We start from the raw sequence: 16,870 nt of genomic DNA, 5'->3' as shown, positions 1-16,870 counted from the left end.
GTCACCCATAGTACTTGCCCGCAAATGTATATTTAGATAATGTTATTGTAACTGGCCCTGTCGTACTTTATATTATAAAATTTACGTCCACCGATTCCGCAACTGTTAGACACCTTAGTTCTTGCAACCTAATGGCCCGCCCGTTACGTTCTTCTACAGTGTAAATGTCCCCTCATCATATACGATTCCAGTTTGCTCTGTGGCCGGCCCACGTGGTTATAGGCCCGTATTTGTATACTGACATTTTCACAATAAAGGTTTTTAAAACAAAACATGGTAGTAGTACCTAGATTGTTAAAGTTTTGAATAATAGCCACTGTTTTCGAATCAGTAAAAGGCAAGTGAAATAAAGCAGCCTGATTACATGACGGTTAAAAGGTATAATACGCAGGAATGCTGTAAAGATAAATGGTCAAGGGCTGTTGTGTTTTCCACTCCTGCAACATAAAGTGATCGATAAGAATCCGATATTCAGGCCTATCAGCAACTAAGACAGCAGGCCGATCCTCTTTTGCTCAACGGCTCCCTTATGGGACGAAGAAACGCCCTTTTTCTCGAAATAGGAATATTTTACTTGCAGGACAGTTGTAAATTTCCCGGGAAAATACATTAGCCTGGAACATTGTTAGTGATTAACTGTAAATGCATCTGGGTCCTTTGCTTTACAAGTCAGAGTGAGGAAAAAATAGGTGGGGCTTTCATCATTTGGGAAAAAAAAATGTTCTAAACCAATGAAAAGTGTTATTTGTAGGTCATATGACCAAGCCTTCCATCATTAGGAAACCAAAAGTAAAATGAACCAATGAAAAGTTTTATAAACAAGTCGCTTCCGGGTGCGCTAACGCGGCGCGTCATAAGACGCATTACGCGGTAACGTGATACGTTGCGCTTACGCGTCGCGTCACAATGTTGATTTCTAACGCGGTAGTTGTGCTAACGGAACGTTTACCGGTTCGCGGACCGGATTGCGGAACAAAATGAAGCTAACGGGAAGCTGCCAGGTTCGCGGAGCGGCAGCGAAACAAAAAAAATAATAAAAAAAAAAATATATATATATATATATATATTACAAAAATATAAAATATATTTTTGAATTAGAATGAGAACACATTTTACAGCTTTTGATATTTGCTATTAAAAAAACATTGAAATTCACTGAAAAAACCATAGGTTATAGACCATATATAGTTAGGGATTAGCATTTACAAAACCTTGAAAATTCACTGAAAAAACCATAGGTTATAGACCATATATAGTTAGGGATAAGCATTTACAAAACCTTATTTTACTCGCACAAAACCATTGAAATTCGCATATATAGTTAGTTGCACTAACTATATATCTCGCACCCGCAATCCACTGCTGATGATGTGACATATTACATCATTCATGACATGGTCAGTGACATCACTGATGACATCATTGATGACATCTCAAATGACATCACAGTCGGAGCCGGTTTGCTTTGCTCAATTGTTCATTATTTATCCATTTTTAGTTTTGAGAAGGCATACTCACATTTGATGGTGCAGAGGGACTCAGAGTGCAGTTTTAATTTCTGGTGTTTTACAATGATGGACTGTTGGTTGAAATATAAAACATGCTGGTAACTCTTACATGAAGCTTCCACTGTGTTTGCCCCAAGTTTTTGTTTCTAGGATCTTGTCTCCCCTCAGAGCTGCTTGTCTAGCAGTCAAGATTGTCTCTGTCAATTTAATGTTACCCTTGTTGTCCTACAAATAACTACTGATTTGGTCTCCTATGGCATTCACCTGAGTGTGCAGCTAATACCATGAGACATCAATCCTCCATTGTTTCATTGCAGGAACTCTGAGGTCACATTGTAAGGCCAATTGTATAGGTAAAATGCTATATAGACCCCCTTGTGTATTTTATAACAGAGAATAACTGACAAGACAGGTCTGGAGCATAAGTAGTAAGATAATAATTAACACTCAATGAGAAAGACTTCCAGATATCTGTTAGTCTGTGCTTTGTTATCATGTTATTCAACATTACCCTGTCATTTGTATTGCTCACATTAAAGGGGCTTGTAATGTCTGTGGGGGGATAGATTCACAAACATCGTTGTTACCCTCAGATGCAGTCAAGGTTTTCAAGATCCTCATGACTTGATGATAAGTATGAGTTTAGAACATGTATACAATCCTTCTTTCTTTCAACATGATGTGATAAGCCACTGATCTTACATGATAGAATGGAATAAAATAGTGGTTTGTCAGGGTTCTTGGGATGCAACATAGTAGATTTAGTTTGTCTTTCCTGAAGAAAGTAAACAGAAACTGTAGGTAATTGGATTTATTTGTGGGTGGTGATGTATGTGGTGTGACTTTACACAATGTGAATATCATAATTTCTGCATTGGCTGCATAAAAAAACAATACTAAAGTCAAAAGAGAGAAACAACTCACCCAGAGGGGTAAAGCAGTTATTAGAACTTAAATATGATCCCTAAGGCCTCTTCAGGTGGAAGGTGGGTAAAAGAATGAAAAAAGCACCTGAGTTCTGGATAACAGGACATAACAGAAAGAAGCAAGAGAGGTACAGAAAGAAGGGGGTAATCAGACACAGAATAGAAAGCTGCCGAGAGATTAAGTAGGACAAGGGCACAGAGCCACCCTGTTCCAACAGATCCTGAGGTCATCAGTAGCAGGAAGCAGAGTACTTACAATACTGTGGCAGGTTCAGAAGCCCAACTACAAGGTGTCAAGATGGACTTGATTTCCAAGTAGTCTGAAATCTATTTATTTACAGTTTTCTCTATGAATTTGGCTAAAGGAATGGGAGTAAAGTATGATAACGAGAAAGGTCTGTAGGGTCTTCTGTATGATTTTTCAAAAGAGTTAACACCTACATGTGTTCCCAAAAATGATGACTGGAGAAGAGAGGTATTGCACAGCAACAAAACTATCTACAACTAATACAAAGTAAAGGAAAGGGCATGGCCAAGGGACATGGATGAAACTCAATGTTATCTTTCAAAGAGTTGTGATGATCTCAGATAATACATTTGAAGTTGTTATTTAGTGCCACTAGGAGCAGCAAATATACATCCAAAATGCTGAAGAGGTTAGTAAAAATTGAGCTTCAAAATGCATGTTTTCTAAGTGAAAACATGGTGATGAACTGGTACGAGGTTCCAATGAGGGGTGCTGTGATGTTACTGCTACCCAGATGCATAAACCTTAGTAGATCTCTGTTAGTGAGGGGAGCACGCCTAGTAGATCAGATGTAACTGATATTTCTTTATATTTGCAGAATCGTTTTGCCAAGAGCACGTTCAACAAAATGCTCGGTTGTTGTAATCCTTTTGGCACTTTGCAGGCGTTTGTTTCTGAAGAAAAATAAAACTGTGGCCTAATTAATGGGGAGTGTTCTTTTTGCATTGACAGGTCTGTGACTCGAAGATGTCCTGATACATTATTGGCTATAGCTTTTTTTACATGGGCGTCTGAAAATGACTGTTAACCATCTTGTTGGCAAAGGTGCTACTAGTTTATTCTAAAATCGGCCAATACATCACTCAGGACTTAAGTTTCCTACCAACAAATCAATTGACTTCAATTGTGTATTCATTTTATTTGTGGGGTAGCTTCAACGCCCAGCATTGCTGCCTTGCTGTATAAATGAACAAAGAAAATCTAAGCTCCACTGAATATTTTTGGATTGTTGGATTTTCGGATGTTCCACAGTTTCAGATTCCACTTATTGTTGCATTTTTAATGGTTTACCTGTTAACTCTAGGAGGAAATCTTCTGATCTTGGCAACAATTTATTCAAACTCACATCTGCACACACCCATGTACTGCTTCCTCACACATTTGTCCTTTCTTGATATCTGTTACATCTCAGTCCTTTTTCCAAAGCTGCTGGCCCACTTATTTCTGGTGGGCTTAGAGGTATCTTTTACTGAATGTCTGCTACAGCTGTTTTCTTTCCTAGGCATGGCAACGGTTCAGTTCCTTCTACTCACAGTCATGGCTTATGATCGATATGTAGCTATCTGCTATCCTCTGCGATACATGACCATCATGAGAAAAGCAGTTTGCATGTGGTTGGCTGCTGGAAGCTGGGGAGCTGGTCTAATAAATGCAATTCCACATATTGTGCTATTGTCCAAACTCTCTTTCTGCAATTCCCACACAATTAACCACTTTTTTCTGTGATTTGTCTGCCCTGTTGAAGAATTCCTGCAGTGACACTTTCAGCAATGAGACACTCATTTACATAATTGGAGTTGTAATAACAATGATGTCATTTATTTTAATCATCATATCTTATATCAAAATTACAGCATCAATTTTGAACATCAAGTCCAAGAGGGGGAAGGATAAAGCTGCCTCCACATGTGCCTCCCACCTCACTGTGTTTGTTGTATTCTATGCATCTCTCGATTCAACATACATGCGGCCGGCATCCTCATATTCCATTAAACACAGCAAGATAATGTCTTTATTATATGTCGCTGTTACACCTCTGTGTAATCCCGTTATATACAGTTTCAAAAATGCAGAGTTTAACCCTTTAATTGCGGCCTTCGGCCAACGGTCGTCACAAGTGCTACCTCCCCAGTGCTGCGCACGACCGTTGGCCGTCCGGTCAGCATTCGTTCTCCAAACGTTCAGCACTGGGCGCTGAACGTTCGACGCTGGGAATGGGTTAAAAATGCTCTAATTAAGACCAAGAGAACAATGTAAATTTTGATGCATAAAAAAGTCTCCATAATTGCAATGGCGGCAAACCAATTTAAAATTAAAAGAGAAAGTAATTTGTATGCTACTGAGGTAATACTGTTTGGCATATGATATACAGTTTTGTATTGATCCCAAACTGTGTATGATGTGTTTTTCAGAGTTCAACGTTGTTGCAAGTGATTTAGCAGAATTAAAATATATATATATAAGTTCCAAAAACAGACATATGCTTGCAGTACTGTTTAACAAGTGTAATGTGCTCAGAAACATATAATAAACACATTAATAAGATAACACTTGTATAAAAAGATTTCAACGTCATTAAACTTTTCCCTTTGATAAAATACATTTTGAAATAAAAAGTTGCGATTTATTTTAGCCTTTTAAATGTTGTATTTCTCAGACATAGTTTTACATAGACAAGGACATTTAAATGCATGAACACAATCTTTTTTATTCTTTGGATAAAATGAACATAAACAATGTGCATGCAGATTTGCACAACTAAATAAACAAAAGTTTACGGGTCTAAATATGATTCTATTTTGTTGTTATTTTGCACCACCTGGTATTTTCACTTTTCCTATCCATATATTTATGTTTATTTTCCTAATTTTTAATGTCTTACACTACTTTTTCAGTAGAGATGCATGATAGGTTGGAGTGTTCCAAAACACCCCAAACAAACTTGTCTCTGACCTAGGTTAATCAAGGTCCTTTTTTATGCCATCTCATTAGCAGTGAATAGCTCTTTGAATACCTTCTTGTGTAGGAGGAAGTGGGATACAAGAATAAATGAGCAATACATTAAAGAAAGAAATAGACAGTGGGAAACTTAAAGTCTCATAACTCAAAAAAAACTTCAGATTGAAGTATGAAAAGCCAGGATAAAAAAGAGGGAACAATTTGTTGAGTGGATTTGGGGCATTCGGATTTTAAATATGTATTTATTGAGAAAGCAAAGCGTATAGAACACAAGGTGTCAGCCTTGCACCTTACTCTTCGGGAGGCCCACAAATCCATATGCAAAGTGCCTCAAGGCTCATAGCTAAACCTTAACCTCTTAAATGCAGACATGGTCCCTCTCCAATGTTATCCATGCAAACAATATCAATACCCTCACCTATGCAGATGATAGGCAAATCATAGTATCGCCTGTGAACAAGACCCCCAACACAAGAAAAAAGTTCACCGCCTGCATGACTGAAGGCACTAACTGGATAAATCCAACTCTATCAAGGTCAACAAGCTCACTGATATCATACCAAACAAGAACACATGCATGAAAGAAAACACACATATTATCAAGATGGTTGCACAGTTACATTTTGACCCTCAAAATCATGGGAAATATTAATAAAAGAGTTGTGCCAAGCACCCGGGCACAAGAGTGTTTGAACTCTGAGGTCTGATTTATCAAGCCACTCAAGGCCACTTTGCATGTCTTTGCGTGGCTTGATGCACCTAGAATAACACAACGCAGCACAGATCACTGTGTTGCATTACTCTGCCCCAGGAAGGTGCTCCATGGGTGGATCATGAGTATTCCTATCCATCCACCCATCAATTGTATGGATTGTGGCGCATTCGCAGAAGTGCCATTACTGGTCGTCCTGGGAATGCATCAAAATGCTACTCCTTCCCAGGCGAGGCATAACAAGGAGAAATATCTTTATTTCTCCTCGCTACTTCCTCTTTCTATATGTGCTTCATTCTACATTGGTTGCGGATGCGCTATGCAGTACATTGTGTGCTAGTGCTGGGAAATGACAGGAATTTAACATATAAAGTACAGTGTATTTCTCCACTTTCCTTATCATGCCGGGCAGCAAGGTCACTTGCTACACTGCATGATTATCTGTTGATTATGCCCATACACTTTTGTCACTTTTGACACTGAACATTGTATATGAATATCTGACAAGAGGTTGGGATAAAAGGGATAGTCCCTTCTAAATGAACGTCGTTGATCTTCTCAGGCACCTACCTTTGTGTTGTTTTCTTGCTTTGGATTGATCTAGCTTAAAATGGCTTTGGTTTTGATGTTAACTACTACTCTCAGTACAGAGGTACATCCAAGGAAGTACTCTTACATCTAACTTTTCCACGTTCTCCATAGATTTATTTGAGATATCAGGTATAGTATACTCTGGTAACCCTTTTCTTAACAACATAAACATTTGGAAAACATACATTGATAATGTCTTTATGATTTGATCTTGAAATAAAAACACTCTATCTGAATTCTCTAAACCACTCAACAATTCATAACCTGACTTATGCTTCACTTACCACACTAGCAGCATGAGTATTGATTGCTAAGTGGATAAGTGTCCTTAGGTGATTCATCAATGAGTGACCAGACACAAACCTTACCTGTGAAGGGTCAACAAAGTTAGGGAAATAAGTCTTCAGCTTTGGGGCCAAAATGTTTCTAATATCTTCATGTCCATAAGTATGAGGAATATTGGCTGTGGCCTGTTGTTAGCACAGTTAAGGGGATCCTTGCTAGAATTGGCTATTAGAGAAATCTGAGCTCTGTTAAATTTAGGAAAGGGTGTGGTATCAGGAGATATTCCCCGGAATAGTTTGTGCAACAGCAACACCATTAGTGTTTGGTTATAAAAGCCTATTTGGAGTCCATTATCTCAAGGAACATAAGTGTTCATGGTGTTCACAGTAAGATATCACATTGACGAGTAAGTAGTACATTGTGAGCAGTCCTGACAGCAGGTATTGTGCAGTATGAGTGGGCCCATTTCCGCTGCGTTGCCAACATTCTCTCCATATATTAGTTCCTCTCATAGTGCCTCTGTTTCAATCTAAAAAATGCACATCCCGCATGGATCGTATACAGAGAGTTTAAATCATATTTAGCCTTAAGTAGCTATCTAAGGAGAGCAAAGTTTGGTGCTGCAGACAAGGCCTCAGAAGCCCTCGTCAGATTTCCCCTAATGATCTCCATCCTACCAACTCAGAACATTTGTGTGAATTGTACCTGGCCTGCACTGCCTTCCAAGTATTAGTGCAGATAAGTGCGCATAGAGGGATATAGTCATCCGCCTGCAGGCTATAGGGCATTGCAAGAGGTTTAGGTCCACATTCATGGTAGTTAAATCATGGTCAGATGTGCTATTCAGATTTGTGGAAGTCTCAATCAAATTAAGTTACAGTGCCGCCATCATAGTCCTTGTCTTGCGGGTGTGCAATAGCCAGGGTTCCAGGGATGTTTGATCACTACTAAGTTATGTCTGGATTCCCAGATTTATCAAGGTGTTTGTGAAGGGGTGAATTCCAGTCAAACTCCATTTTAACCACATCGATGCTAGTGTTATTTTCCTCCTGTGCTGGCTTTGCTTTTTTCCCATTGTTCATGACGAGCTCAGCTCGTCATGAGTGTATGGAGGTGTACACCATGACGAGCTGAGCTCGTCATGAGCGTCCAAGGAGTTAAGCTTGGTTTTAACAAGAGTAGGGAAGTCCAGATAGGGTGATGAATAAATCACAATAATCTCCTATAGGTGAGTATAAGTAGCTGATAATCACCATCTCATTCAATATCTGATGTTTTGTAAAAACATACCTGCCCACTAGGTCTCTCCACTCTTTCTATGCTCCAAAACAGTGGGGAAGTGTGCAAGAGTGTGTTGTATTCTGTTAGTAACTATTACTGTACTACTGTGCCCACCCATCCCTTTCTCGGTTAATCATGTTCAGTGTACATCATGCACATTCCCTGAACTTACACCACATCAGGGTGTTGAGATTTGGGATAGGGCAGTACTTTCTTTCTTATAATAAACTGAATCAGTCCATTCTTAATGACAGATAGTATCCACAAGGATTAAAGCATATAAGGTTAAAGAATCATCTATATGTTTTTTCTTATTATTATTATTTTTCTCATTTTGGAGTTTTACATAGCATTAGCCTGACCCAAAGGTAACAGAGCGCTTTACAACATTTGTCAATGACGGTCATGTATACAAAGAGTGGCAGAGTAAACACAGTGTTCAAAGTTGAGTCATTGATCAGTATAAGTCATGGATTATGATGACGACAATTGGGGTGTTCTGGCGGTGGGTGGAGGGCTGAAAATGTGCAGAGAAGGAACATAACTCTACTATTGTGTTTATGTATTTCATAATCCTCCTTGGCATTGTCTTCATTTCCTATGCAAAACCTGATTTATTAATACACAATACAAGTAGCTGTTACTAGATGTATCATATTAGAATTATCTTTTATATTAGAATATGCATTGGATTACTGGAATGATACATTGCTAGATCAACACTATGACACTTTTCTGACCAAAACCTCATAAACGATGATGTTTTGGGGATACATGATAGACATTATTAGCTTATCATTGGAGACAGACTTTATATTGATCCTCTTTCTGAACTGTACTTAGGTCTGGGTACTTATATTAATTCTATCAAAATATTTTCTTCTGATTTACAATGGAGACATTGATTGCTATTGATTAACTAACTGAATATAGTAATGATATTATTTTTGAATACACCTGCAAGATCTTACTTGGAACACAGTTTCACAAAAGTGTATTTGATTAGTTTGGCCTTATAAAGATTCAGATAGTCCCAATTCATATATCGTACCTGTTAAATATTAATGTACCAAAAATAAAACTATTGCTCAATAACTGTTGCCATAAATACGCTGTGAAGTTAGTCTTTGTATGTATCAGTGACACTAGTGTTTGTGCATGTAATGTTTTTCTTTAACATACATGTTCTGTTAATGTTGCTCTGGGTTAGAATATCCTTTCCCTCAATTCTAATTTATTTCCTAAATAAATGCATCTACAAAATATGTACACAATATTTGAGATGATCATGGTATCAGTGACTATATTCAAGATGTAGATCAGGAACCTCTAGGACAGGATCCTTAAAAATTACTGCAACACTCAACAAGAGTCTGGTTTATGAATGCCTTCAGATGTCTATTGTGTCCAAAGGCAGATATTTGGCATTTGAGTTGCAGACATTTGCAGGCAATCTGACACCCTCAGAACACTTGTAAATACCATGTTTACTCAAATTAAAAATTACATGGGGGCTGATTTGGAGTTTGGCAGACACATTTTCCATCACAAACGTGAGGGATATCCAGTGTGCCACAGGACATGCGTCAGACTCTAAATCAGGCACATTGTCACAGATTTATTAGCCTGAAAGGCTACTTATTTTGGACACCTAACTTTCCATGTCACCAGTAAATCTATTCAAAGCATATGGTTAGTGGATGAGAAAAAGAGCAAGAGGATTATGCAGATATGTAGTGCGAAAGAGAGGGAGTAATATTTAGTGGACCGAATCATGACACACTGGCTTGCTTGTTGTCTCCTCTCAAGAATCGCTACCAAGACATTGCCCTATATTAGGTGCAGAAGTGTGGAGCAAAAGAGGGCTGGAGATTGCTTTGTACCTCTGCACCGTACCAAGTGACTGGGTTGTTTGCTACTAATGTTTCTTTAGGTTTGGCCTTGTGACTGCTACCACAGTCTGACATCGACTTATAATAATGACAAGAAAAGATCATAATAATGATAGATTCACTAACAGCAAGTGGATTTAGCTTAGCAACCTTCATCTATTGGCTTGTTTTAATTTCACTGCTGTTTATTCTTCTAGGTGGGAAGGAGTTCTATCGTCAGACTCCTCCTCTCATCTGGTATCTGCCTCTATTACCCCCATGAAGGACTCCACAGACTCGAATTTGAGTCTTTTATATTAAGGTAGTGTCTTTCTGAAAATGCACACTCTTCTTGCCAGTTTTTGGTCCCTTCTCCTCAGTGGTGGTTTTTAATTGTTTTCACATTTGACTAGTGTCCAAGGTTCTTTTTCATTCTTTGCCTTGGACACTGCTCTTGTCTGGTTTTGCCAGCACTGCCCAGTGAAAATGAAAAGTTACAAATAAAATGATGTGTGCAAGGAGGCTCAATCATGCTTTTTTCAAGGCACCACACTGCACTGGTGTAGGCCTAGGGTTCTGTGTATTTTGGTGGGAGGATATCACAGACACATCCTGTGCCTTCAAGGCTTGCCATGTAGTTGCCGAAACCAAGTAGTGCAAACTGGTTTCGGCCTTATGCGTAATCTGAGGAAAATCATTAAATGGATACCCCTCTCAACTCGCATGCCCCGAGTACGAGGACTCATTATCAGCAGGATTGATTATGGAAACTCACTTCTGTCCTCAATAAATATCACTCTCCTGGCTCGCCTGCAGGTCCTTCAGAACACCGCTGCAAGGCTGGTGCTGGACATGCCGTCCCGCACCCCATCACTGCCTTGTTTAAAGACCTTGCTCAGGCTTCCAATATAAAAGCTTATTAAGTTCAAACTATGCTGCCTGGTCCATAAATCCGTCAATGGACATGGTCCAGCATACCTAGAACGCAAGCTAAAGGCCCACAAACCAGCAAGAACGCTTAGCTCTTCTGGCAAATCTCTTCTCACCATCCCGAGGGTACGCACAGCCAGAAATGGCGACACGGCATTTAGCAAGACAGCCCCTGAAACCTGGAATTCCCTTCCCTTCCAGATAAGGACAGAATCTGATTACCTTAGGTTTCATAGACAACTGAAAACCTGGCTTTTTTAGCCCTGCCTATCAGCTATGTGGGTCTCCAGCTGGCAGCTTTTTCTTCCCGGAAGAGCTCTGAGACCTTCGGGTGATTTATGCGCTATACAAATGCAAAAAATAGATATATGTCCTAGAAGCCCTTTCAGTATCTGCAACAGCCCCTGGCTTTCCATTTATATACACCAACTGCATTGCACCACTTGAAAAATTATTTTTCTCTTTGATTCAATGCTATATTTTTCAGCTGTATGTCTTACCCTTGAATAACTGAGAGTAGTTTTAGTGGTCACAGAATAATAATTTCTAATTCCTCAAGAACAAATAACTGAAGCCCCTTCTTTACAACCCTGAACTAGTTTGTCGACCGTATGTCAAATTCCTCCAAGAGTGAGGACATTAACTTCTTCCTCACCCTTAGTATACACTTTCACTTTGGGGCAGATTTATGAGGCCGCTGCACCTCTTTGCGCCGCAATTGCGTCACTTTATTTGACGCAACTGCGGCGCAAACAATGCGCCCTATTTACAACGTGACGCATCTAGGAGATGCGTCACCTTGTAACGCACTGCGCCATAAGGAGGCGTTCCTGCGCAGGGGGGGGGGGGGTGTTCCTGCGCAGGAACGCCTCCTGAAAGTGGCTGAGTGAAATCTATGAGATTTCACTCAGTCACTTTCAGGACAATGCTGCGTCAAAACCCTGCGCCTGCTTGAAGCAGGCGTAGGTCTTGATGCAGCATTGTGCAGATGGTGTACCCCCGAGCCTTGCTGGAGCTGCGTCGCGCTTGCGACGCAACTCCAGCAATGCGCCACATTTCCGGCACAGATGCGTCACACATCTGTGCCGTTTTTGCACCATAGTGCGCCGCATTATAAATGCGGCGCACCATGGGTGGCGGAGCTGTGGCGCACTGTGGCGCACGTTAACTGGCGCATCCCTGGGGATGCGCCAGTTAACATAAATCTGCCCCGAAGTCTCCTCCTTTAGTATGTTCAATTCCATTCAATTCAATGAATTTAGATAGCGCGCTACATACCCAGAGGGTCTCAAGGCGCTTGAGGAAGGGTGGGGAATTACTTGGTTTTAAGTTGCTTTCTGAATGCTAGGTGGTTCTGAGTGAGGCGAAGGTGAATGGGAAGTGAGTTCCAGGTTTTAGCCGCCAGGTAGGAGAAGGATCTTCCTCCCATGGTGGTTTTGTTGATGCGAGGTACAGAAGCAAGGGCTTGATTGGAAGAGCGTAGCTGGCGGGGGGGGGTGTAGAAGGAGAGTCGTGTGTTGAGGCATTCGGGCCCAAGTTCGTAAAGTGCTTTGTGTGCGTGGGTTAGGAGGCGGAATGTTATCCTCTTATTGACGGGGAGCCAGTGGAGGTCTTTCAGGTGACCAGAAATGTGGTCTTTACGCGGGATGTCTAGTATGAGTCTGGCTGATGCGTTCTGGATGCGTTGGAGTCTTTTCTGAAGTTTTGCAGTGGTACCGGCATATAGGGTGTTTCCGTAGTCCAGGCGGCTTGTAACCAGTGCGTGGGTGACCGTTTTTCTAGTTTCGGTGGGGATCCAACGAAATGTTTTTTTGAGCATGCGGAGAATGTTGAAGCAGGACGATGAAACGGCGTTGACTTGTCTGGTCATCGAGAGTGAGGAGTACAGAATGACGCCCAAGTTCCGTGTGTGGTCCGTCGGGGTGGGTGCTTTTCCAAGGGCCTCTGGCCACCAAGAGTCGTCCCAGGCGGAGGGGGAGGTACCTAAGATAAGGACTTCTGTTTTGTCTGAATTCAGTTTCAGACAGCTGTGCTTCATCCACTCGGCTACTTCTTTCATTCCTTCATGTAGATTGGTTTTGGCGGTGTTAGGGTCTTTGGTGAGTGAGAGGATCAGTTGAGTGTCATCAGCGTAGGAGATGATTTTGAGGTTGTGTTGGCGAGCGATGGCCGCGAGGGGGCTCATGTATACGTTGAAGAGGGTGGGGCTGAGTGAAGATCCTTGTGGCACGCCGCGGATGACTTCAGTTGCCTCCGACTTGAATGGTGGGAGGCGGACTCTCTGAGTCCTTCCGGCAAGGAACGAGGTGATCCATTCCAGTGCTTTTCCTTGGATTCCGATGTTTCTGAGCATTGTAACAGGGTGCTGTGACAGACTGTGTCGAAGGCTGCGGATAGGTCGAGGAGGATGAGGGCGACAGTGTCTCCATTGTCCAGTAGAGTTCGAATGTCGTCTGTTGCTGCGATGAGTGCAGTCTCAGTGCTGTGTTTGGCTCGGAAGCCGGACAGTGATGAGTCGAGGGATTTGTTGGTTTCAAGGAAGGCGGCGATGCTGGTTGTTGACGGCTTTCTCGATGACTTTGACCGGGAATGGAAGGAGCGAGATGGGGCGGTAGTTTTTGAGTTCGGTGGGGTCAGCTGTGGGTTTTTTTCAGGAGGGCACTGAGTTCGGCGTGTTTCCAGCTTTCCGGGAAGGTGGCGGAGTTGAGGGAGCAGTTGAAGACGTCTCGGAGGTGTGGTGCTATGATGGAGTCAGCTTTGTTGAAGATGTGGTGAGGGCATGGGTCTGTGGGGGAACCTGAGTGGATGGAGTTCATCAGGCGGATGGTGTCCTCAGAGGAGAATGGGTTCCAGTCATTAAGGATGTTCAAGGGGGGTGAAGGTTGTGTGGGTTGGTCTTCGGGTTGTTTGTCGAAGCTGTTGTGGATGTCTGCGATTTTGTCGTGGAAGAACGAAGCTAGGGAGTCGCAGAGGGTTTGAGAGGGAGTGATGTCGTTGGAGTTGGCAGTGGGGTTGGTAAACTGTTTGAGGATGTTGAATAATTCCTTGCTGTTATGGGCGTTGTTGTCTAGACGATCTTTGAATGCGGCTCTCTTTGCGGTCCGGATCAGTTGGTGGTGTATGCGAGTGGCGTTTTTGAAGGCGTCCCTGGTGCTGGTGTTTGGGTCTTTTTCCCAGGCCTTCTCAAGGGAGTGACAGAGTTTCTTGGATTTCTTAAGATCATCGTTGAACCAGGAGGCGTTTTTGCTGCTAAGTTTGATGTGACGTTTTTTCAAAGGTGCTAGGATGTCGGCGCTGTTGGTTAGCCATTGAGTGAGGTTGATGGCTGCTTGGTTGGGGTTCGAAGAGTGGGCAGGGGGGTTTTGAAGAAGCGATGAGGAGATCTGTTCGAAGGTGATTTTGTTCCAGTTTCTTCTCAGAGTAGGTTGAGGATGATTGTGTGTTGTGTTCTTTTTGTAGCTAAAGTAAACGCAGCTGTGGTCCGTCCAACGGAGAACTGTGGTGTGACTGAAGGAGATATGTTTACTGGAGGTGAAGATAGGGTCGAGTGTGTGACCTGCGTAATGAGTGGGGGTATTAACAAGTTGTTTGAGTCCGAGGTTGGCGAGATTGTCCAGAAGGGTGGTGGCGTTGTTGTCGTTGCTCTTTTCCAGGTGAAAATTGAGGTCTCCCAGTAGAATGTAGTCCTCGGAGGGGAGGGCGTGTGGGGTGATAAAGTCAGTGATGTCTTCAATGAATTGTGCTCGGGGTCCAGGTGGCCTGTAGAGGAGGGTGCCTCTGAGTGTGGTCTTGGGGTCGGTGTGGATCTGGAAGTGAAGGTGCTCGGCGCTAGCGAGGTTGACGTCTGAGCTGGTTGATATGCGGATGGAATTCTTATGGACGATGGCGATGCCTCCTCCTGTTTGCTTGGTGCGGTCCTTACGGATGATCTTGTAGCCTTCCGGGATGGCAATGGTGATATCTGGGGCTGAGGTGGCGTTCATCCATGTTTCTGTTAGGAAGGCGACGTCCGGAGAGATGGTGTCTAGTAGATTCCAAAGGTCGATGGCGTGTCTGTGGACCGAGCGGGTGTTGAGCAGGATGCATTTTAGGTGGTTGGTGTCAGATCTCTGTTTGGTGTTAGTGGATGAGGAGATGGTCTTGGTGCCGTCATACTTGCAGGAGTTGCATGTGAAGGGTCCATGGGTGTGTCCAGGAGCGGCTTGGGCGCAGTTGGGGAGTCGGCCGGGGTTTAGGGCTAAGAGGGTGGAGGGGTTGTATGTAATGCGGGTGGGTTGGGTGGTGCGGGGGCCAGAGGGTCTGGCGCTGGGTGTGGGCTTGGCGCAGCCGGGCATAGACGGGCGTAGACGGGCGTAGACGGGCTTTCCTTTGGCGCACCTTCGGCGCAACTGGGGCGCGACCGCTGCGCGTGAACGCTGCGCGTAGAGATATCAGTCATATGTGGATGGAGGAGGGGGAGGGGGGAGGGAGGGTCAGCAGGGAGGCGGGGCGGGCTGTGGGGGCCAGGCTCTGAGGCACCAACAACAACAAGCGTAAGATGGCGTCAGCGTAGGGAAAAACGAAACTGTAGGTAGGCTGGGGCTCATGAAATTGACTACGCTAGTTGCACAATAGGGCTCCTCGAATCAGGGTTCAAAATTAAAGCGCCGTAACTACACTGCCCCAGAGCGTTGCAATGCCCAGATCTTGAAGCGCCATGTAAATAGTCCCTCAGGAGCTCTTTAAATGCCCCAGTTGCGTCGCAATGGCGCTCGCGCTGCAGCGCTATGTAGAGAGCTTAGGCGCTAGTGAGGCAGAGCACAAACACAAAGCAGCTGAGGAGTTAAATGTTACCGATACCTCACAGGAGCAGGGCACAGGGAGCGACCGCTTCTGAACTAGTCAGGACAGTCACAGCGCAGACGGGGTCAGAGCAGGCAATGTACTTCGTGGGAGGGAGGGTCAGCAAGGAGGCGGGGCGGGCTGTGGGGGCCAGGCTCTGAGGTACCAACAACAACAAGCGTAAGATGGCGTCAGCGTAGGGAAAAACGAAACTGGAGGTAGGCTGGGGCTCATGAAATTGACTACGCTAGTTGCACAATAGCGCTCCTCGAATCAGGGTTCAAAATTAAAGCGCCGTAACTACAATGCCCCCAGAGCGTTGCAATGCCCAGATCTTGAAGCGCTGTGTAAATAGTCCCCCAGGAGCTCTTTAAATGTCCCAGTTGCGTCGCAATGGCGCTCGCGCTGCAGCGCTTTGTAGAGAGCTTAGGCGCTAGTGAGGCAGAGCACAAACACAAAGCATCTGAGGAGTTAAATGTTAACGATACCTCACAGGAGCAGGGCACAGGGAGCGACCGCTTCTGAACTAGGGCTTGGAAGTGGTTTAGCAGCACTGACATGGCTGGGCAGTCCTAATGCAGCTTTGCAGGAAGCCATTTTGGAAAGGGGAGACCTCTCGGTCCCCCCGAACGTATGGATGGGTGCCCCGATCCCCCGGGAAACCATTGTGGGCGGGGGGCGTGACCCGGCTGGTATGCCCAAAGCGGCGTAGCCAGAGCACGCCCCTCCCGCCCAAAAGAGGTTGTCCTAGACACCCGCCCGGAAGTCCGTGCATGGATGGGCGTGCTTGAGGCGGGTCCCCGCCCTCCCGCAGCTGGATAAATAGTGCGGGAATCCAACTTAGCTTCCTCTTGTTCCTGTGCTCTGAAGGCTGCACCACTTGTCGCTCGTGAACCCTCAAGGGAACAAGCTGCACTTTTTTGAGAACTTGTAATCCTTGTCTTTCTCTTTCAGTTACC

The 16,870-nt window shown here is 43.6% G+C and overlaps 1 pseudogene; it reads left to right on the top strand.

The window, feature by feature from the left end:
- The first annotated feature begins 3,647 nt into the window (after positions 1 to 3,647).
- Positions 3,648 to 4,718, top strand: LOC147700784 (olfactory receptor 5V1-like; annotated as a pseudogene).
- The last annotated feature ends 12,152 nt before the right edge of the window (positions 4,719 to 16,870 follow it).

The sequence above is a fragment of the Lissotriton vulgaris genome, chromosome 7 (assembly GCF_964263255.1).
Source record: "Lissotriton vulgaris chromosome 7, aLisVul1.2, whole genome shotgun sequence".
Lineage (NCBI taxonomy): Eukaryota > Metazoa > Chordata > Amphibia > Caudata > Salamandridae > Lissotriton > Lissotriton vulgaris.
The sequence above is the reverse complement of the archived record's forward strand: the minus strand, read 5'-3'. Positions and strand labels throughout refer to the sequence as shown.